Genomic DNA, 22,688 nt, shown 5'->3' with positions numbered 1-22,688 from the left:
CCTACTCCCCCTCTCCTCTCCTTCTCCCCTCCCCCCCCACCGTGGCTTCACCTCGCCCGTCGTCTTTAACTTCATCTTGCATTCATCGCCATCCCCCGAGACGCCCCACCCCCTCCCCACACCCCACCCACCCCAGCCCTCGCCTCTCAATCCCTTTATATCTATGTAATCCTCTGCCGTGTCGCCTGGTTAGCCTTGTAAATCCCTTGCGGAAGTCCCTGGGTAATCTCTTGTCCTCTTCCTCGGGCTTCGGTCTATGAGGCTTTCGTTATAATTTCGGTGGGTTTTGAATTTTTTTATTTTTTTTTTTTTCTTCGGAGGTGGTATTGTGGGGGGGGGGTTGTGTGTGTGGGGGGGTTGTGTGTGTGTGTGTGTGTGTGTGTGTGTGTGTGTGTGTGTGTGTGTGTGTGTGTGTGTGTGTGAGGGGGGTGCGTGTGTATGTGTATGTGTGTGTGTACGCGCGCTTTCTGTCACGTTTCGGTTTCTGTGTGGGTTATAAAGGGGAAGGAAGGACGCGCATATGTCTGCGGGTGTTTTTATGTGTGCATGTGTGTGTGTGTTTATGTGTATATATATATATATATATATATATATATATATATATATATATATATATATATATATATATACATATGTATGTATGTATGTATACATATACATACATACATGTACGTTCATATATATATATACATACATATATACATACATACATAAATATATATATGCAAAAATATTTACATATATATATATATATGTATGTATATATATGCGTTACATATATATATATATATATATATATATATATATATATATATATATATATATATATATATATATATACATACATACATACATATATATATGTGTGTGTGTGTGCATGTGTGTGTGTGTCTGATTTTTTCATGTTAATAAATGCACGTACACGCCCGTCCATCTCCTCCCGACGCCCATTTCCCAGGCGTTGCTCCCGAGGGTGTGCGAGCCGGCGCCTCTTCCTCACGCCTCGCCCGCCCTTCCCACGCCCGCCGGCACCTTCCCGCAGGTGCTCGGGCGCTCGTAACGAATCCCCGGTGGGCGCCGCGGCCTCTCGTGGTCTGCCTCGCGTCCTTGCAAGAGGGGGGGAGGCGAACTCTTGATTTTTGTTTGTTTGTTTGGTGTTTGTTATGTTTGTTTGTTTTTCTTGTTTAGGTATGGTTGTTGTGATGATTTTTTTTTTTTTTTTTTGGTTGTGTGTTTGTATTTCTTGTTGAATTTTGTTCTCTCTCTCCTCTGTCTCTTTCTCTCTCACTCTCCTCTATCTCTTTCTCTCTCTCTCTCCTCTATCTCTTTCTCTCTCTCTCTCCTCTCCTCTCCTATCTCTTTCTCTCTCTCTCCTCTCCTCTCCTATCTCTTTCTCTCTCTCTCTCTTCTCCTCTTCTATCTCTTTCTCTCTCTCTCTCTCTCTCTCTCTCTCCTCTCCTCTCCCTCTCTCTCTCTCTCTCTCTCTCTCTCTCTCTCTCTCTCTCTCCTCTCTCTCTTCTCTCTCTCTCTCTCTCTCTCTCTCTCTCTCTCTCTCTCTCTCTCTCTCTCTCTCTCTCTCTCTCTCTCTCTCTCTCTCTCTCTCTCTCTCTCTCTCTCCCTCTCCTCCTCTCTCTCTCCCTCCTCTCTCTCTCCCTCTCTTCTCCCTCCCTCTCCTCCCTCCCTCTCCCTCTCCCTCTCTCTCTCCCTCCTCTATCCCTCCCTCTCTCTCCCTCCCTCTATCCCTCCCTTTCTCCCTCTCTATCCCTCCCCTTCTCCCTCTCTCTCCCTCCCTTTCTCCCTCCCTTTCTCCCTCCTTCTATCTCTCTCCCTCTCCCACCCATCTTCTCTCTCTTTATCTCTCTCTCTCTCTCTCTGTATTTGTGTGTATGTATGTATGTATCTGTCTGTGTGTACTCGTCTATGTTGTGTCTGTTCCATGATTTATGCGGTTCCACCATCCCCGCGTCCGCATAATACATTAATTATCACCGCTTTCTTCTAGCCGAGCACAACTTCCGTCGCATCAAGCACTGATCCATCTTTCCCGCCACTTTTTTTTTTTATTTTCCCGCCGCCACCGTTTCATCCTTCACCGCTAAACCCGCGTCGACAATGGCCGCAGCTTCCTAAATCTGGCGGGAAACTCCCCATTTTGCGGAAGATCAGTTGGCTTCCGACGTGGAGGAGTAGCTCTCGGTCCTCACAAGACGTTAATTCCGGGCATCCCCGTCTTACTCGCATAATACAATAATTATCACCGCTTTCTTCTAGCCGAGCACAACTTCCGTCGCATCCAAAACTGATCCATCTTTCCCGCCACTTTTTTAAATATTTTCCCGCCGCCACCGTTTCATCCTTCACCGCTAAACCCGCGTCGACAATGGCCGCAGCTTCCTAAATCTGGCGGGAAATTCCCCTTTTTCGGAAGACGTTAATTCCGGTCATCTCCGACTTACTCGCGTCGCTAAGGGGGTTGGGTGAGACGCTGGATGTTTTTGTTTTGTTTTTTTCTTATTATTCTTCTTCATCTTCTTTTTCTTTTTCGTTTTTTCTTTTGCTTCGTCTTATTTTCTTCTTCTTCTTTTCTTCTTCTTCGTTACTTCTTCTTCTTCTTCTTTTCTTCTCCTTTTTCTTTTCTTCTTCTTTTTTTTCTTCTTCTCCTTTTTCTTTTCTTCTTTTTCTTCTTTTCTTCTTCTTTTCTTCTTCTTGCGACAAGTGGGTAGAGACGTACACGCATGTAGGTGGACATAGGTGCACACACGCGTACGCACTCACACATACGCGTAATCATGTTTATGTTCACTCTCACTCTTACTCATTCATTTATTATTTAACTTACATATTCACTCTCACTCTGACGCTCACACTCATTCACACACACACACACACACACACACACACACACACACACACACACACACACACACACACACACACACACACACACACACACTTACACATATATTTATATGTTATGGTGTCCTTGTAAATCGACCTCGAAAAAATAGGATTTTGGGAAATGCAAAAGATATGAAAACATGAACGATGTGACTGATTGATAGACAGAGAAATGAGTAAGGAGAGAGAAAGAGAGAGATGGGGGGCAGAGAAAGAGCGAGTAAATGAGGGACAGATAGGGAGAGAGAAAGAAAGAGATGGGGGCAGAGAAAGGGCGAATAAATGAGGGACAGATAGAGATAGAGAGATTTGATAGATGTACAGAAATATACGAAGGGGATAGGCAGAAATATATAGATATATCCACAAAGAGGTTGCGGATGAAAGAGGAGAAGAGAGTGAAGAAAGAGAAAAGGAAATTATAATAAATCCAGTAAAAAAAAACGAGAAAGGGAGAATAAAAAAAAAAAGATAACAGGAACCGAAGCAAGAGAAAAACATAACGAGGAAGAGGCGAGACAAAAAAAAACGAGAAAGGGAGAATTGAGAGAAAAAAAACAACAACAATAAAACATGAACCGAAGTGAGAGAAAGACACATAACGAGGAAGAGGCGAGGCAAAAAAAATACGAGAAAGAGAGAATTAAGAGAAAAAAAAAACAATAAAACAGGAACCGAAGCGAGAGAAAGACACATAACGAGGAAGACGTAAAAAGATACGAGAAAGGGAGAATTAAGAGAAAAAAAAAAACAGGAACCGAAGCGAGAGAAAGACACATAACGAGGAAGACGTTAAAAAAACGAGAAAGAGAATTAAGAGAAAAAAAAACAATAAAACATGAACCGAAGCGAGAGAAAGACACACAACGAGGAAGAGGCGAGGCAAAAAAAAAAACGAGAAAGCGAGAATGAAGAGCAAAAAAAAAACACTAAAACAGGAAACCGAAGCGAGAGACAAGACACATAACGAGGAAGAGACGAATTGATAGACGGAGGAGAGAGAGGGGAAGCTAAGGGGCGAGAAGCCAACCATAACTCACCTTGAAGTCCGGTTCTGTTTGACAAGCAGAGGCTCTAACGTCGTTTGTCATCGCCCCCTTCAAACGGCGGAGGGGGAGGAGGAGGAGGAGGAGGAGGGGGGAAAGAAGTGGGAGGGGGAGGAAGAGGAGGAAGGGGGGAAAAAGGGGAGGAGGGAAAGAAGGGAAGGAGGAATAGGGCGAAGAAGGGGAGGAGGAATAGGGGGAAGAAGGGGAGAGGGAGAAGGAGGAGGTGGAGGGAAAGAAGGGGAGGGGGGAGGAGGAGGAGGGAAAGAAGGGAGGGGTGAGGAGGAGGAGTAGGGTGGAAAGAATGGGAGGAGGGGAGGAGGAGGAGTAGGGGGAAGAAGGGGGAGGAGGAGGGGGGAAAGAAGGGGGGTGGAGGAGGAGGGGGAAAGGAGGGAGAGGGAGGAGGAGGAGTAGGGGAAAGAAGGGGAGGGAGGAGGAGGGGGAAAGAAGGGGAAGAGGGAGGAGGAGGGGGGAAAGAAGGGGGAGAGGGAGGAGGAGGTGGTGGAGGGAAAGAAGGGGAGGAGGAGGAGGAGGGAAAGAAGGGGAGGAGGAGAGGGAAGAAGGAGGAGGAGGAGGGAAAGAAGAGGGAAAGAAGGGGGAGGGAGAGCAGAGGAGTGGGGAAAGAAGGGGAGAGGAGGAGGAGGAGTAGTGGGGAACGTACATGAGGAGGGGGAGGGGGAAGTGGAGGAGGACAGAAAAAAGGGAGGAGGAGGAGGGAAAGAAGGACATGAGGAGGAGGGAAAGAAGGGGAGGGGGAAAAGAAGGAGGACAGAAAAAAGGAGAGGAGGAGGAGGGAAAGTCGGGGAGGGGGAACAGAAGGAGGACAGAAAAAAGGGAGGAGGAGGACAGAAAAAAAGGGAGGAGGAAGAGGGAAAGAAGGGTAGGAAGGGTAGGAGGAGGAGGAGGGACTGCCAGCGCTGATCAAAAGGATTCCTCCTTGCTCGCCCATGCCTTGGAGGATGGACAGGACTCGGGTTTGGATTGTGAGGGAATGAAGGCGTGTGTCGTCTTTTGTGTTTGTTTGTTTTTCACACACACACACACACACAGAATATTCAAAAGGTCATTGAAACTTGTCTGGTATAGTCTACGAGTTTGTGTATAGTTGGGAGATGCAAGGAAAGGATATAGAAATGGAAGACGAGAGAGAGAGAGAGAGAAAGAGAAAGAGAAAGAGAAAGAGAGAGAGGGAGATAGATAGAGAAAGAAAGAGATAGAGAGAGAAAGGGGAAACCGAACGAATAAAATCAAAACACGGAAACCGAAAGAAAACTTGCAGAGAGAGAGAGAGAAAGAAAGAGAAAAAGAGAGAGGAGACTCCAAGGGTCCAGTCTGGGGAGGGGGTTTCCTCAATACCAGACTGGCTCTTGCATAGCGACCCGCAACCCCTGCTCTTGACAGCTTATCATAGCCCCCGGCCGCCGCTACAATGCCATGTTGCGTGATGGGATTTTCTCTCTCTCTCTCTCTCTCTCTCTCTCTCTCTCTCTCTCTCTGTCACTCGGTATCTCTCTCTCTCTCTCTCTCTCTCGTTATCTATCTATCTATCTCCTCTCTTCCCTCTTCTTTCTTATCTACCTATCTCCCTCTCCCTCTCTCCCTCTCTCTCTCTCTCTCTCTCTCTCTCTCTCTCTCTCTCTCTCTCTCTCTCTCTCTCTCTCTCTCTCTCTCTCTCTCTCTCTCTCTCTCTCTCTCTCTCTCTGCAAATTTTCTTTCTGTTGTTTCCGTGGTTTGATTTTATCTCGAAATCGGTTTCCTTCCCTCTCTTCTTTCTATTTATCTATCTCCTCTCTCTTTCATTTATCCCCCCTCTCTCTCTCTCTCTCTCTCTCTCTCTCTCTCTCTCTCTCTCTCTCTCTCTCTCTCTCTCTCTCTCTCTCTCTCTCTGCAAGTTTTCTTTCTGTCTCCGTGTTTTGATTTTATTCGTTCGGTGTCCCCCTCTTCTCTCTCCCTCTTTCTTTTCTATCCATCTATCTCCCTCTCTCTTTCTCTATTTATCCCCCTCTCTCTCTCTCTCTCTCTCTCTCTCTCTCTCTCTCTCTCTCTCTCTCTCTCTCTCTCTCTCTCTCTCTCTCTCTCTCTGCAAGTTTTTATTCTGTTGTCTCCGTGTTTTGATTTTATTCGTTCGGTTTCCTCCCTCTCTCTTTCTTCTCTATCTATCTATCTCCCTCTCTCTTTCTCTATCTATCCCCGTCTCTCTCTCTCTCTCTCTCTCTCTCTCTCTCTCTCTCTCTCTCTCTCTCTCTCTCTCTCTCTCTCTCTCTCTCTCTGGTATATCGAAGCTGTGAGTCATATTTGATTTTACGACTGATATATTTAATTACTCTGCTGACCAGAAGAGGGAAGAGAGAGAGAGAGAGAGGAGAGGCAAGACAAGGAAGGAAATAGAAAATAGAGTGAAAGTGGAAAGGAGCGATGAAGAGTGGTTTCAGTTTCATGCATAAAATAAGGAAGTGCCTGTTTTGGCAGCCGTCTTAAAGAGTATAGGCAAGGTGATGTTACATGAGCTAGGCAGCAAAAGTCTAGGGGCGCGCAACCCACAGTTCATTTACTGAGCCGGTTGAATCGGTTTGTGTGTCATGGGCTTTCGAGTTTCTTTTTGTTATTATTTATATTGGTTTTCCTCACTTCGTTGTTGCATTAACTTAATAATTATGTTTAACTCAAAATGATGTTATGTGTAATTGTGATAGTAGATATTATCATAAAAGCTGTTATCATTTTGTACGTACATACGAGCACAGAACGTTAATTGAGAGACACTGAAAAAAATATATAGATAAGGAGGAATCTTCATAGTAAGAAGGGGGAGTAGAGAAGACCAGATAAAGAAAGTCTCTAAAAGAAAGCATGTAAAACGTACAATATAGTGAAGAAAGTGTACACCATTTTACTCCAAAATTGAGAGAAAAGAAACGGGGTTTAGTTTCCCATCCACAACACGGAGCCAACGAACAAATAACAAGCAAGTAGACGGAACTTACTTTGGGAGAGGTGGTCGGCCCTGGGAAAGCGAAGAGGCCGGAGAGAAAACAGAGGAGATGCGAGGACAGACCCAGTCACTTGGCACCTGTGGCGACGGTGACGGGGTTAGCCATGGTAGGGGCGGTAATGGTAATGGGTCAGCTGTTGTGATGGTATGGGGGGGGGGGATGAGGACGATTGTTGTGACGGTATGGGAGTGTGAGAACGATTGTTGTGATGGTATGGTATGGGGGGGTGAGGACGAATGTTGTGAGGGTATGGGAGTGAGGACGAATGTTGTGAGGGTATGGGAGTGTGAGGACGAATGTTGTGATGGTATGGGAGCGTGAGGTATGGGAGTGAGATGACGATTGTTGTGACGGTATGGGAGTGTGAGAACGATTGTTGTGATGGTATGGGGGGGTGAGGACGAATGTTGTGAGGGTATGGGAGTGTGAGGACGAATGTTGTGACGGTATGGGAGTGTGAGGACGAATGTTGTGAGGGTATGGGAGTGTGGGGACGAATGTTGTGATGGTATGGGAGTTTGAGGACGAATGTTGTGATGGTATGGGAGTGTGAGGACGAATGTTGTGATGGTATGGGAGTGTGAGGACGAATGTTGTGGCGGTATGGGAGTGTGAGGACGAATGTTGCGATGGTATGGGAGTGTGAGGACGAATGTTGTGGTGGTATGGGAGTGTGAGGACGAATGTTGTGATGGTATGGGAGTGTGAGGACGAATATTGCGATGGTATGGGAGTGTGAGGACGAATGTTGTGATGGTATGGGAGTGTGAGGACGAATGTTGTGATGGTATGGGAGTGTGAGGACGAATGTTGTGATGGTATGGGAGTGTGAGGACGAATGTTGTGAGGGTATGGGAGTGTGAGGACGAATGTTGTGATGTAATGGGAGTGTGGGGATGAATGTTGTGATGGTATGGGAGTGTGAGGACAAATGTTGTTATCTCTTGTGGTTATTGAATGGTTTGATGTTGTGAAGTGAGGGTTTGATTTTGTGTATAGAGTAGATTTTTTATATATATTTTATTGAAATGCATATTTTACTGGTTTGCTGAAATGTGCAAAAATGAAAATAAATAGAAAAGTGCTGAAGTCTGTATTATGAAAAGTACTTTGCAGATTAAACTTTGCGCAGAGGTCACGAAACTGAAGAATAATTTACCTACGGGAGAAAGAGCAAAAAAAACAACAACAAATAAACGAAACTGAAGAATAATTCACCCACGGGAGAGAGAGGGAGAGCAAAAAAAACAACAACAAATAAACGAAACTGAAAAATGATTCACCCACGGAAGAGAGAGGGAGAGCAAAAAAAACAACAACAAATAAAAGAAACTGAAAAATAATTCACCCACGGGAGAAAGAGAAAACAACAACAACAAATAAACGAAACTGAAGAATAATTCACCCACGGGAGAGAGAGAGAGCAAAAAAACAACAACAACAACAAATAACGAAACTGAAGAATAATTCACCCACGGGAGAGAGAGAGAGCAAAAAAATAAAAAATAAACGAAATTGAAGAATAATTCGCCCACGGGAGAAAGAGAAAAAACAACAACAACAAATAAAAGAAACTGAAAAATATTTCACCCACGGGAGAGAGAGAGAGAAAAAAAACAACAACAACAAATAAACGAAACTGGAGAATAATTCACCCACGGGAGAGAGAGAGAGAAAAAACAACAACAACAAATAAACGAAACTGAAGAATAATTCACCCACGGGAGAGAGAGAGAGAGAGAGCAAAAAAACAACAACAACAAATAAAAGAAACTGAAAAATAATTCACCCACGGAAGAGAGAGAAAAAACAACAACAACAAATAAACGAAACTGAAAAATAATTCACCCACGGGAGAAAGAGAAAAAAACAACAACAACAAATAAACGAAACTGAAGAATAATTCACCCACGGGAGAAAGAGAAAAAAAAACAACAACAACAAATAAAAGAAACTGAAGAATAATTCACCCACGGGAGAAAGAGAAAAAACAACAACAACAAATAAATGAAACTGAAGAATAATTCACCCACGGGAGAAAGAGAAAAAACAACAACAACAAATAAACGAAACTGAAGAATAATTCACCCACGGGAGAGAAAGAGAAAAAACAACAACAACAAATACACGAAACTGAAGAATATTTCACCCACGGGAGAAAGAGAAAAAAAAAACAACAACAACAAATAAACGAAACTGAAGAATAATTCACCCACGGGAGAAAGAGAAAAAACAACAACAACAAATAAACGAAACTGAAGAATAATTCACCCACGGGAGAAAGAGAAAAAACAACAACAACAAATAAACGAAACTGAAGAATAATTCACCCACGGGAGAAAGAGAAAAAACAACAACAACAAATAAACGAAACTGAAGAATAATTCACCCACGGGAGAAAGAGAAAAAACAACAACAACAAATAAACGAAACTGAAGAATATTTCACCCACGGGAGAAAGAGAAAAAAACAACAACAACAAATAAACGAAACTGAAGAATAATTCACCCACGGGAGAAAGAGAAAAAACAACAACAACAAATAAACGAAACTGAAGAATAATTCACCCACGGGAGAAAGAGAAAAAACAACAACAACAAATAAACGAAACTGAAGAATAATTCACCCACGGGAGAAAGAGAAAAAACAACAACAACAAATAAACGAAACTGAAGAATATTTCACCCACGGGAGAAAGAGAAAAAAACAACAACAACAAATAAACGAAACTGAAGAATAATTCACCCACGGGAGAGAGAGAGAGAAAAAACAACAACAACAAATAAACGAAACTGAAGAATAATTCACCCACGGGAGAAAGAGAAAAAACAACAACAACAAATAAACGAAACTGAAGAATAATTCACCCACGGGAGAAAGAGAAAAAACAACAACAACAAATAAACGAAACTGGAGAATAATTCACCCACGGGAGAGAGAGAGAGAGAGAAAACAACAACAACAAATAAACGAAACTGAAGAATAATTCACCCACGGGAGAGAGAGAGAGAAAAAACAACAACAACAAATAAACGAAACTGAAGAATAATTCACCCACGGAAGAGAGAGAAAAAACAACAACAACAAATAAACGAAACTGAAGAATAATTCACCCACGGGAGAAAGAGAAAAAACAACAACAACAAATAAACGAAACTGAAGAATAATTCACCCACGGGAGAGAGAGAAAAAACAACAACAACAAATAAACGAAACTGAAGAATAATTCACCCACGGGAGAAAGAGAAAAAACAACAACAACAAATAAACGAAACTGAAGAATAATTCACCCACGGGAGAAAGAGAAAAAAACAACAACAAATAAACGAAACTGAAGAATAATTCACCCACGGGAGAGAGAGAGAGAAAAAAAAACAACAACAAATAAACGAAACTGAAGAATAATTCACCCACGGGAGAGAGAGAGAGAAAAAACAACAACAACAAATAAACGAAACTGAAGAATAATTCACCCACGGGAGAGAGAGAAAAAACAACAACAACAAATAAACGAAACTGAAAAATAATTCACCCACGGGAGAAAGAGAAAAAACAACAACAACAAATAAACGAAACTGAAGAATAATTCACCCACGGGAGAGAGAGAAAAAACAACAACAACAAATAAACGAAACTGAAGAATAATTCACCCACGGGAGAAAGAGAAAAAACAACAACAACAAATAAACGAAACTGAAGAATAATTCACCCACGGGAGAAAGAGAAAAAACAACAACAACAAATAAACGAAACTGAAGAATAATTCACCCACGGGAGAAAGAGAAAAAACAACAACAACAAATAAACGAAACTGAAGAATAATTCGCCCACGGGAGAAAGAGAAAAACAACAACAACAACAAATAAACGAAACTGAAGAATAATTCACCCACGGGAGAGAGAAAGAGAGAAAAAACAACAACAACAAATAAACGAAATTGAAGAATAATTCACCCACGGGAGAAAGAGAAAAAACAACAACAACAAATAAACGAAACTGAAGAATAATTCACCCACGGGAGAAAGAGAAAAAACAACAACAAATAAACGAAACTGAAGAATATTTCACCCACGGGAGAGAGAAAGAGAGAAAAAACAACAACAACAAATAAACGAAACTGAAAAATAATTCACCCACGGGAGAAAGAGAAAAAACAACAACAAATAAACGAAACTGAAGAATAATTCACCCACGGGAGAGAGAGAGAGAGCAAAAAAAACAACAACAACAACAAATAAACGAAACTGAAGAATAATTCACCCACGGGAGAGAGAGAAAAAACAACAACAACAAATAAACGAAACTGAAGAATAATTCACCCACGGGAGAAAGAGAAAAAACAACAACAACAAATAAACGAAACTGAAGAATAATTCGCCCACGGGAGAAAGAGAAAAACAACAACAACAACAAATAAACGAAACTGAAGAATAATTCACCCACGGGAGAGAGAAAGAGAGAAAAAACAACAACAACAAATAAACGAAATTGAAGAATAATTCACCCACGGGAGAAAGAGAAAAAACAACAACAAATAAACGAAACTGAAGAATAATTCACCCACGGGAGAGAGAGAGAGAGCAAAAAAAACAACAACAACAAATAAACGAAACTGAAAAATAATTCACCCACGGGAGAAAGAGAAAAAACAACAACAACAAATAAACGAAACTGAAGAATAATTCACCCACGGGAGAGAGAGAAAAAACAACAACAACAAATAAACGAAACTGAATAATAATTCACCCACGGGAGAGAGAGAAAAAAACAACAACAACAAATAAAAGAAACTGAAAAATAATTCACCCACGGGAGAAACAGAAAACAACAACAACAACAAATAAACGAAACTGAAAAATATTTCACCCACGGGAGAGAGAGAAAAAACAACAACAACAAATAAACGAAACTGAAGAATAATTCACCCACGGGAGAAAGAGAAAACAACAACAACAAATAAACGAAACTGAAGAATAATTCACCCACGGGAGAGAGAGAGAGAGCAAAAAAAAACAACAACAACAAATAAAAGAAACTGAAGAATAATTCACCCACGGGAGAGAGAGAGAGAGCAAAAAAAACAACAACAAATAAAAGAAACTGAAGAATAATTCACCCACGGGAGAAAGAGAAAAAACAACAACAACAAATAAACGAAACTGGAGAATAATTCACCCACGGGAGAGAGAGAAAAAAACAACAACAACAAATAAACGAAACTGAAGAATAATTCACCCACGGGAGAGAGAGAGAAAAAACAACAACAACAAATAAACGAAACTGAAAAATAATTCACCCACGGGAGAGAGAAAGAGCAAAAAAAAACAACAACAAATAAACGAAACTGAAGAATAATTCACCCACGGGAGAGAGAGAGAAAAAACAACAACAAATAAACGAAACTGAAGAATAATTCACCCACGGGAGAGAGAGAGAAAAAACAACAACAACAAATAAACGAAACTGAAGAATAATTCACCCACGGGAGAAAGAGAAAAAACAACAACAACAAATAAACGAAACTGAAGAATAATTCACCCACGGGAGAAAGAGAAAAAAAACAACAACAACAAATAAACGAAATTGAAGAATAATTTACCCACGGGAGAGAGAGAGCAAAAAAAAAAAAAAAAAAATCAACGAAACTGAAGAATAATTCACCCACGGGAGAAAGAGAAAAAACAACAAGAAATAAACGAAACTGAAGAATAATTCACCCACGGGAGAAAGAGAAAAAAAACAACAACAAATAAACGAAACTGAAAAATAATTCACCCACGGGAGAGAGAGAGCAAAAAAAAACAACAACAAATAAACGAAACTGAAGAATAATTCACCCACGGGAGAAAGAGAAAAAAAACAACAACAAATAAACGAAACTGAAAAATAATTCACCCACGGGAGAGAGAGAGCAAAAAAAAACAACAACAAATAAACGAAATTGAAGAATAATTCACCCACGGGAGAGAGAGAGAGAAAAAAAAAACAACAACAAATAAACGAAATTGAAGAATAATTCACCCACGGGAGAGAGAGAGCAAAAAAAAACAACAACAACAAATAAACGAAACTGAAGAATAATTCACCCACGGGAGAAAGAGAAAAAACAACAACAACAAATAAACGAAACTGAAAAATAATTCACCCACGGGAGAGAGAGAGAAAAAACAACAACAACAAATAAACGAAACTGAAGAATAATTCACCCACGGGAGAAAGAGAAAAAACAACAACAACAAATAAACGAAACTGAAGAATAATTCACCCACGGGAGAAAGAGAAAAAACAACAACAACAAATAAACGAAACTGAAGAATAATTCACCCACGGGAGAAAGAGAAAAAACAACAACAACAAATAAACGAAACTGAAAAATAATTCACCCACGGGAGAGAGAGAGAAAAAACAACAACAACAAATAAACGAAACTGAAGAATAATTCACCCACGGGAGAAAGAGAAAAAACAACAACAACAAATAAACGAAACTGAAGAATAATTCACCCACGGGAGAAAGAGAAAAAACAACAACAACAAATAAACGAAACTGAAGAATAATTCACCCACGGGAGAAAGAGAAAAAACAACAACAACAAATAAACGAAACTGAAGAATAATTCACCCACGGGGGAGAAAGAGAAAAAACAACAACAACAAATAAACGAAATTGAAGAATAATTCACCCACGGGAGAAAGAGAAAAAAAAAACAACAACAACAAATAAACGAAACTGAAGAATAATTCACCCACGGGAGAAAGAGAAAAAACAACAACAACAAATAAACGAAACTGAAGAATAATTCACCCACGGGAGAAAGAGAAAAAACAACAACAACAAATAAACGAAATTGAAGAATAATTCACCCACGGGAGAAAGAGAAAAAACAACAACAACAACAAATAAACGAAACTGAAGAATATTTCACCCACGGGAGAAAGAGAAAAAACAACAACAACAACAAATAAACGAAACTGAAGAATAATTCACCCACGGGAGAAAGAGAAAAAACAACAACAACAAATAAACGAAATTGAAGAATAATTCACCCACGGGAGAAAGAGAAAAAAAAAACAACAACAACAAATAACGAAACTGAAGAATAATTCACCCACGGGAGAGAGAGAAAACAACAACAACAAATAAACGAAACTGAAGAATAATTCACCCACGGGAGAAAGAGAGAAAAAACAACAACAAATAAACGAAACTGAAGAATAATTCACCCACGGGAGAGAGAGAGAAAAAACAACAACAAATAAACGAAACTGAAAAATAATTCACCCACGGGAGAGAGAAAGAGCAAAAAAAAACAACAACAAATAAACGAAACTGAAGAATAATTCACCCACGGGAGAAAGAGAAAAAACAACAACAACAAATAAACGAAACTGAAGAATAATTCACCCACGGGAGAAAGAGAAAAAACAACAACAACAAATAAACGAAACTGAAGAATATTTCACCCACGGGAGAAAGAGAAAAAAACAACAACAACAAATAAACGAAGAATTGAAGAATAATTCACCCACGGGAGAGAGAGAGAGAACAAAAAAAAAAACAAATAAACGAAACTGAAGAATATTTCACCCACGGGAGAAAGAGAAAAAACAACAACAACAAATAAACGAAACTGAAGAATAATTCACCCACGGGAGAGAGAAAGAGCAAAAAAAACAACAACAAATAAACGAAACTGAAGAATAATTCACCCACGGGAGAGAGAGAGAAAAAACAACAACAACAAATAAACGAAACTGAAGAATAATTCACCCACGGGAGAGAGAGAAAAAAACAACAACAAATAAACGAAACTGAAGAATAATTCACCCACGGGAGAGAGAGAAAAAACAACAACAACAAATAAACGAAACTGAAGAATAATTCACCCACGGGAGAGAGAGAAAAAACAACAACAAATAAACGAAACTGAAGAATAATTCACCCACGGGAGAAAGAGAAAAAACAACAACAAAATAAACGAAACTGAAGAATAATTCACCCACGGGAGAAAGAGAAAAAACAACAACAACAAATAAACGAAACTGAAGAATAATTCACCCACGGGAGAGAGAGAAAAAACAACAACAACAAATAAACGAAACTGAAGAATAATTCACCCACGGGAGAGAGAGAAAAAACAACAACAACAAATAAACGAAACTGAAGAATAATTCACCCACGGGAGAAAGAGAAAAAACAACAACAACAAATAAACGAAACTGAAGAATAATTCACCCACGGGAGAGAGAGAAAAAACAACAACAACAAATAAACGAAACTGAAGAATAATTCACCCACGGGAGAGAGAGAAAAAACAACAACAACAAATAAACGAAATTGAAGAATAATTCACCCACGGGAGAGAGAGAAAAAACAACAACAACAAATAAACGAAACTGAAGAATAATTCACCCACGGGAGAGAGAGAAAAAACAACAACAACAAATAAACGAAACTGAAGAATAATTCACCCACGGGAGAGAGAGAAAAAACAACAACAACAAATAAACGAAACTGAAGAATAATTCACCCACGGGAGAGAGAGAAAAAACAACAACAACAAATAAACGAAATTGAAGAATAATTCACCCACGGGAGAGAGAGAGAAAAAACAACAACAACAAATAAACGAAATTGAAGAATAATTCACCCACGGGAGAGAGAGAGAAAAAACAACAACAACAAATAAACGAAATTGAAGAATAATTCACCCACGGGAGAGAGAGAAAAAAAAAACAACAACAAATAAACGAAATTGAAGAATAATTCACCCACGGGAGAGAGAGAAAAAACAACAACAACAAATAAACGAAACTGAAGAATAATTCACCCACGGGAGAGAGAGAGAGCAAAAACAACAACAAATAAACGAAACTGAAGAATAATTCACCCACGGGAGAAAGAAAAAAAACAACAACAACAACAAATAAACGAAATTGAAGAATAATTCACCCACGGGAGAGAGAGAGAGCAAAAAAAAACAACAACAACAAATAAACGAAACTGAAGAATAATTCACCCACGCGAGAGAGAGAGAGAAAAAAAAAACAACAACAAATAAACGAAACTGAAGAATAATTCACCCACGGGAGAGAGAGAGAGAGAAAAAAAAAACAACAAATAAACGAAACTGAAGAATAATTCACCCACGGGAGAAAGAGAAAAAACAACAACAAATAAACGAAACTGAAGAATAATTCACCCACGGGAGAAAGAGAAAAAACAACAACAACAACAAATAAACGAAACTGAAGAATAATTCACCCACGGGAGAAAGAGAAAAAACAACAACAACAACAAATAAACGAAACTGAAGAATAATTCACCCACGGGAGAAAGAGAAAAAAAACAACAACAACAACAAATAAACGAAACTGAAGAATAATTCGCCCACGGGAGAAAGAGAAAAAACAACAACAACAAATAAACGAAATTGAAGAATAATTCACCCACGGGAGAAAGAGAAAAAACAACAACAACAAATAAACGAAACTGAAGAATAATTCACCCACGGGAGAGAGAGAGAGAAAAAAAACAACAACAGATAAACGAAACTGAAGAATAATTCACCCACGGGAGAAAGAGAAAAAACAACAACAAATAAACGAAATTGAAGAATATTTCACCCACGGGAGAGAGAGAAAAAAAACAACAACAACAAATAAACGAAACTGAAGAATAATTCACCCACGGGAGAGAGAGAGAGCAAAAAAAAACAACAACAAATAAACGAAACTGAAGAATAATTCGCCCACGGGAGAAAGAGAAAAAACAACAACAACAAATAAACGAAATTGAAGAATAATTCACCCACGGGAGAAAGAGAAAAAACAACAACAACAAATAAACGAAATTGAAGAATAATTCACCCACGGGAGAGAGAGAGAAAAAACAACAACAACAAATAAACGAAATTGAAGAATAATTCACCCACGGGAGAGAGAGAAAAAAAAAACAACAACAAATAAACGAAATTGAAGAATAATTCACCCACGGGAGAGAGAGAGAAAAAACAACAACAACAAATAAACGAAATTGAAGAATAATTCACCCACGGGAGAGAGAGAAAAAAAAAACAACAACAAATAAACGAAATTGAAGAATAATTCACCCACGGGAGAGAGAGAGAAAAAACAACAACAACAAATAAACGAAATTGAAGAATAATTCACCCACGGGAGAGAGAGAGAAAAAACAACAACAACAAATAAACGAAATTGAAGAATAATTCACCCACGGGAGAGAGAGAAAAAAAAAACAACAACAAATAAACGAAATTGAAGAATAATTCACCCACGGGAGAGAGAGAGAAAAAACAACAACAACAAATAAACGAAACTGAAGAATAATTCACCCACGGGAGAAAGAGAAAAAACAACAACAACAAATAAACGAAACTGAAGAATAATTCACCCACGGGAGAAAGAGAAAAAACAACAACAAAATAAAAGAAACTGAAGAATAATTCACCCACGGGAGAAAGAGAAAAAACAACAACAACAAATAAAAGAAACTGAAGAATAATTCACCCACGGGAGAGAGAGAGAGAGCAAAAAACAACAACAACAAATAAACGAAACTGAAGAATAATTCACCCACGGGAGAAAGAGAAAAAAACAACAACAACAAATAAACGAAACTGAAGAATAATTCACCCACGGGAGAGAGAGAAAAAACAACAACAACAAATAAACGAAACAAGAATAATTCACCCACGGGAGAGAGAGAGAGCAAAAAAATAAAAAATAAACGAAATTGAAGAATAATTCACCCACGGGAGAGAGAGAGAGCAAAAAACAACAACAAATAAACGAAACTGAAGAATAATTCACCCACGTGAGAAAGAGAAAAAAAAAACAACAACAAATAAACGAAACTGAAAAATAATTCACCCACGGGAGAAAGAGAAAAAACAACAACAAATAAACGAAACTGAAGAATAATTCACCCACGGAAGAGAGAGAAAAAAACAACAACAAATAAACGAAACTGAAGAATAATTCACCCACGGGAGAGAGAGAGAGCACAAAAAAAACAACAACAACAACAAATAAAAGAAACTGAAGAATAATTCACCCACGGGAGAGAGAGAGAAAAAAAAAATAAAAAATAAACGAAATTGAAGAATAATTCACCCACGGAAGAGAGAGAGAGAGCAAAAAAAAAAAACAACAAATAAAAGAAACTGAAGAATAATTCACCCACGGGAGAGAGAGAAAAAAAAAAATAAAAAATAAACGAAATTGAAGAATAATTCACCCACGGAAGAGAGAGAGAGAGCAAAAAAAAACAACAACAAATAAAAGAAACTGAAGAATAATTCACCCACGGGAGAGAGAGAGGGAGAGAGCACAAAAAAAAACAACAACAACAACAAATAAACGAAATTGAAGAATAATTTACCCACGGGAGAGAGAGAGAGCAAAAAAAACAACAAAAAAAACAACAAATAAACGAAACTGAAAAATATTTCACCCACGGGAGAGAGAGAGAGAGCAAAAAAACAACAACAACAAATAACGAAACTGAAGAATAATTCACCCACGGGAGAAAGAGAAAAAACAACAACAACAAATAAACGAAACTGAAAAATAATTCACCCACGGGAGAGAGAGAAAAAAAACAACAACAAATAAACGAAACTGAAGAATAATTCACCCACGGGAGAAAGAGAAAAAAAAACAACAACAACAAATAAACGAAATTGAAGAATAATTCACCCACGGGAGAAAGAGAAAAAAAACAACAACAAATAAACGAAACTGAAAAATAATTCACCCACGCGAGAGAGAGAGAGAGAAAAAATAAAATAAAAAAAAAATAAAAAAAATAAAAAATAAACGCCGCTTTAAATATCCCAGGACCGTCTGAAACGTTTCCAACCCGGCAAACGTTTCAGCACAGGACCCCTTTCAGAGACTAAAGCGGCTCACATGTTAACGAGCTCGGCCATTATTCCTTAATCGTGTTATTTATGATCTCTAGAGTCCCGACCTCTGCGTCTTTTTTTTTTTTTTTTTTTTTTTTTTTTGGGGGGGGGGGGGCAGTTGAAGACGACTTATACCAAGTGAGGGGGAAAGGGAGGAGGGAAAAAGAAAGGAAAGAGGGAAACAAAAAGGAGACAGGGAAACAAAAAGGAGACAGAGTAACAGAAAGGAAAGAGGGAAACAAAACGGAGACAGAGAAACAGAAAGGAAATTGGGAAACAGAAAAGGAAACAGGGAAACAGAAAGAAAACAGGGAAACAGAAAGGGAAAAGGAAACAGGGAAACAGAAAGGAAACAGGGAAACAAAAAGGAAATAGGGAAACAGAAAAGGAAACGGAAACAGAAAGAAAACAGGGAAACAAAAAGGAGACAGGGAAACAGAAAGGAAAGAGGGAAACAGTAAGGAAATTGGGAAACAGAAAGGAAACAGGGAAACAGAAAGGAAATTGGGAAACAAAAAGGAGACAGGGAAACAGAAAAGGAAACAGGAAAACAAAAAGGAAACAGTGAAGCAGAAAGAAAACAGGGAAACTAAAAGGAAACAGGGAAACAAAAAGGAAACAGGGAAACAAAAAGGAAACAGGGAAACTAAAAGGTAACAGGGAAACGGAAAGAAGGATGATAAAGAAGGAAAAGGAAAGATGGAAATTGAAAAGGGAAAGAGAAAGTAGAGTGAGATGAATGGGAAAGAAAAGAGGAAGTAGGATGAACTGGAGGGGGAAGGGAAGAGAGAAATTGAAATAAGAAAGAGAAAAAAAGGCTAAAATGAAAGGGGAAGGGAAGAGAGAAATTGAAAAAGGAAAGAGGAAGTAGGGTGAGGTCGAAGGGAAGGGGAAGACCAATGGAAAATGGGGAAGAAGACGGAAAAGGAAGAGGAAAGAAAAATAACGGTGAGATGGAAGGAGAATTAAAGAGAAATGGAGAAGAGAAAGAAATTGAGAAGCGGAGGGAAAGAGAAACTGGAATAAGATAGAAGGGGAAGGAAAGAGAGATAGAAGTAATGAAAGGAAAGGGGAAGGACTCTGGAAAGTAAAGTAAGAGAGAGTGAGAGGGAACGAAAAACGTGAAATAAGAGATATTGAGAAGGTAGAGAAAAGTGGGTTGAGAGAGAGAGAGGAGAAGCAAGGTAAGGAAGGAAGGAAGTAGAAAATAGAGTGAAAATGGAAAGGAAGTATGAAATAATGGAGGAGGGAAAGACGGAAGGAAATCGATAAAAGCGAAAGCAAGGAAGAACAAAAGGAAAGAAGGAGAGAGAGAGAAAGAGAAATCTATGAGGGAAGAAATGGTGAGTGTGAAAAGAGAATTAAACGAAAGAAATAGCAAAGAAGAGAGAAAATGAACCGAGAGAAACACGGGGATTTAATAAATGAGTAAGAAACAGAGCGTGAAAGACAAATGAAATGAGGAGATGAAATTGAAGTAAGAGAGAGTGAAGGGGGAAGCGAAAAGAGAGAGAGAGAGAGAGGTGAAGGGGAAGAGAAGAGGGAGAGAAAGAGAGAGGTAGGGGGGAAGAGAAGTGGGAGAGGGAGAGAATGACAACGAGGAGTAAACATAAGAAAGAAGAGAGAGGACGAGGAATAAACCGATTGAAAAGAGAACAAGGCGAATTGAACGGAAGAGAGAGAGAGAGAGAGAAAACGGATAAAGCCCTCCCTCCCTCCCTCCCTCCTCCTTCCCACTTCCCCTTCCCCTTCCCCTCCCCTCCCCTCCCACTCCCCTCCCCTCCCCCTCCTCTCCCCTTCCCCTTCCCCTCTCCCCTTCCTCTCCCCATCCTCAAAGAAAAAGAAAAAAGAAGAAAGAAAAAGAAAACGGAATTCGACCTTCTCTTGTTTCCAGGAAATCGTCCCAGCGTTTTGGATTCCCCCGTGTATTTCATCAGGCGTTGCTGAGCCCAAGAGGATGCGGTGGTTTTCGAAAATTGCTTTTGGGGATTCGGGTTACAAATGCTTTTTTTTTTTTTTTTTTTTTTTTTTTTTTTAGATGTGGATGTTTCTTTTCTTTTGGGAGATTTAGATGTAGATTCTTTTTTTTCTTTTGTCTCTCTCTTTTTTTTTTATATAGATATTCCCGTTTTATTTGTTAAGGTTTGTGATAGTTGTTTTCGTTGTTTTCGTGTTTTTTATATATATGTCGGCGTTAGATTTCATATATTCGGTTGGATTTTGCAATTGAAATTTTGATGTTTTATGAAGACTTTTGAGTGATTGGCTAATACGTGTTTGATGTCTACTACTACTACAGATACTACTGCTACTACTACAACTACTATTACTACTATTGCTACTGCTGCTACTACTACTACAACTATTACAACCACTACTATTATTTCTACTACTACAGCTACGACTGTTACTATTACTACTACTACTCCTGCTACCGCTACTACTAATACTATTACGACGACGACTTCTACTGCTGCCACTACTACTACTACTGCCACTACTACTACTACTACTACTACTACTACTACTACTACTACTACTACTGTTGCTGCTACTACTATTACCATTACTACGAAGACTGTTACTACTATTTCTGCTGATTTGTATTTAATGCCTATTATAGCCATTATTGTTTATGACTGATAGTTATCAACATTGCAACTTCTAATGCCGTTCACAAAATTATATTTCGCTAACTGTGCACATTATGTTAGTGTTTGTATTTGTTACGATTAATGAAAATGTTTTGTTGGTAATGATAATTAATGTGTTGATATTGAGATATTTATTAGTATTAAGTTTATATGATTGGTATCACAAATTAGCGATAGTTAGTATAAAATTTTTAAAATATGGTAACGGTGGGAGTGAAATAGAAATTATAATAAAAACGAGAAATAAAGATAGAAAGAAGAGAAATGGAGACCGGAAGTGGATTTTTCGAAGTGTGTGTGTGTGTGTGTGTGTGTGTGTGTGTGTGTGTGTGTGTGTGTGTGTGTGTGTGTGTGTGTGTGTGTGTGTGTGTGTGTGTGTGTGTGTGTGTGAATTCCCATTAATGAATGCTGTCATGACACAAGCCATTAGATTTGTTATTGACTGTTATTACTGTTGTTATTATTATCATTATTAACATAATCCTCATCATTCTGGTTATTATCTTCATTATCTTTAATATCATCATCATCCTCTGTATCATCGTTATCATTGGCATTATTAATATGATTAATGACTATTTTTTTATTAATATTCGTTGTTGTTGATAATAGAGCGAACCTTTACTAAAAGCTTGTATGACTTTTATTGAATTTAGAAGTGGCGCACTGGATGTGGCTAATGTTGTTATGCGGTGGTGATTACGTCCAGGTAATTAGCGCTCGTCACTGCTCATTATCTTGATTTAATTAGCAGGATGAGTTAGAGAGGCGGGTGCGTTTTTTTTTTTGGGGGGGGGAGGGGGGAGGGGTTGGATTGGGAAAGAGCAAGTTGGAGGGTGATTAAGATGTGACTTTGTAAAGCTTTGCTTGGTGTTTGTGTGTGTTTGTGCGTGTGTGTGTTTGTTTGTGTGTGTGCGTGTGTTTGTGTGTGTGCGTGTGTTTGTGTGCGTGCGTGTGTTTGTGTGTGTGTGTTTGTGTGCGTGTGCGTGTGTGTGCGTGTGCGTGTGTGTGTGCGTGTGTTTGTGTGTGTGTGCGTGTATTTGTGTGTGTGTGTAACTTTGCAAAACTTTTTTGTTTGTTTGTTTGTTTTTTGTTTTATGTGTGTGCGTGTGCGCGTGTGTGTGTGTGTATGTGTGTGTAAAACGAGCAAGGAAATTATTATACTCGGAAT

General features: G+C 39.1%; 2 protein-coding genes across 2 annotated transcripts in view; one reads left to right on the top strand and one right to left on the bottom strand.

Moving 5' to 3' along the window:
• Positions 1–7,031, bottom strand: part of LOC138866207 (arylalkylamine N-acetyltransferase-like 2) — a 41,363-nt gene extending 34,332 nt beyond the window's left edge. Inside the window, exon 1 of the mRNA XM_070138248.1 lies at positions 6,926–7,031. The gene's annotated coding sequence lies outside the window, so the exon portion shown is untranslated. The remainder of the gene's footprint in view (positions 1–6,925) is intronic.
• Had1 (beta Hydroxy acid dehydrogenase 1) overlaps positions 1–22,688 on the top strand; it is an 89,545-nt gene that overhangs the window by 45,839 nt on the left and 21,018 nt on the right. The gene's annotated exons all lie outside the window — the stretch shown is intronic.

This window comes from Penaeus vannamei, chromosome 24 (assembly GCF_042767895.1).
Source record: "Penaeus vannamei isolate JL-2024 chromosome 24, ASM4276789v1, whole genome shotgun sequence".
Classification (NCBI taxonomy): Eukaryota; Metazoa; Arthropoda; class Malacostraca; order Decapoda; family Penaeidae; genus Penaeus; species Penaeus vannamei.
Note: the sequence above shows the minus strand (reverse complement) of the source record. Positions and strands in the feature narration are given on the sequence as shown.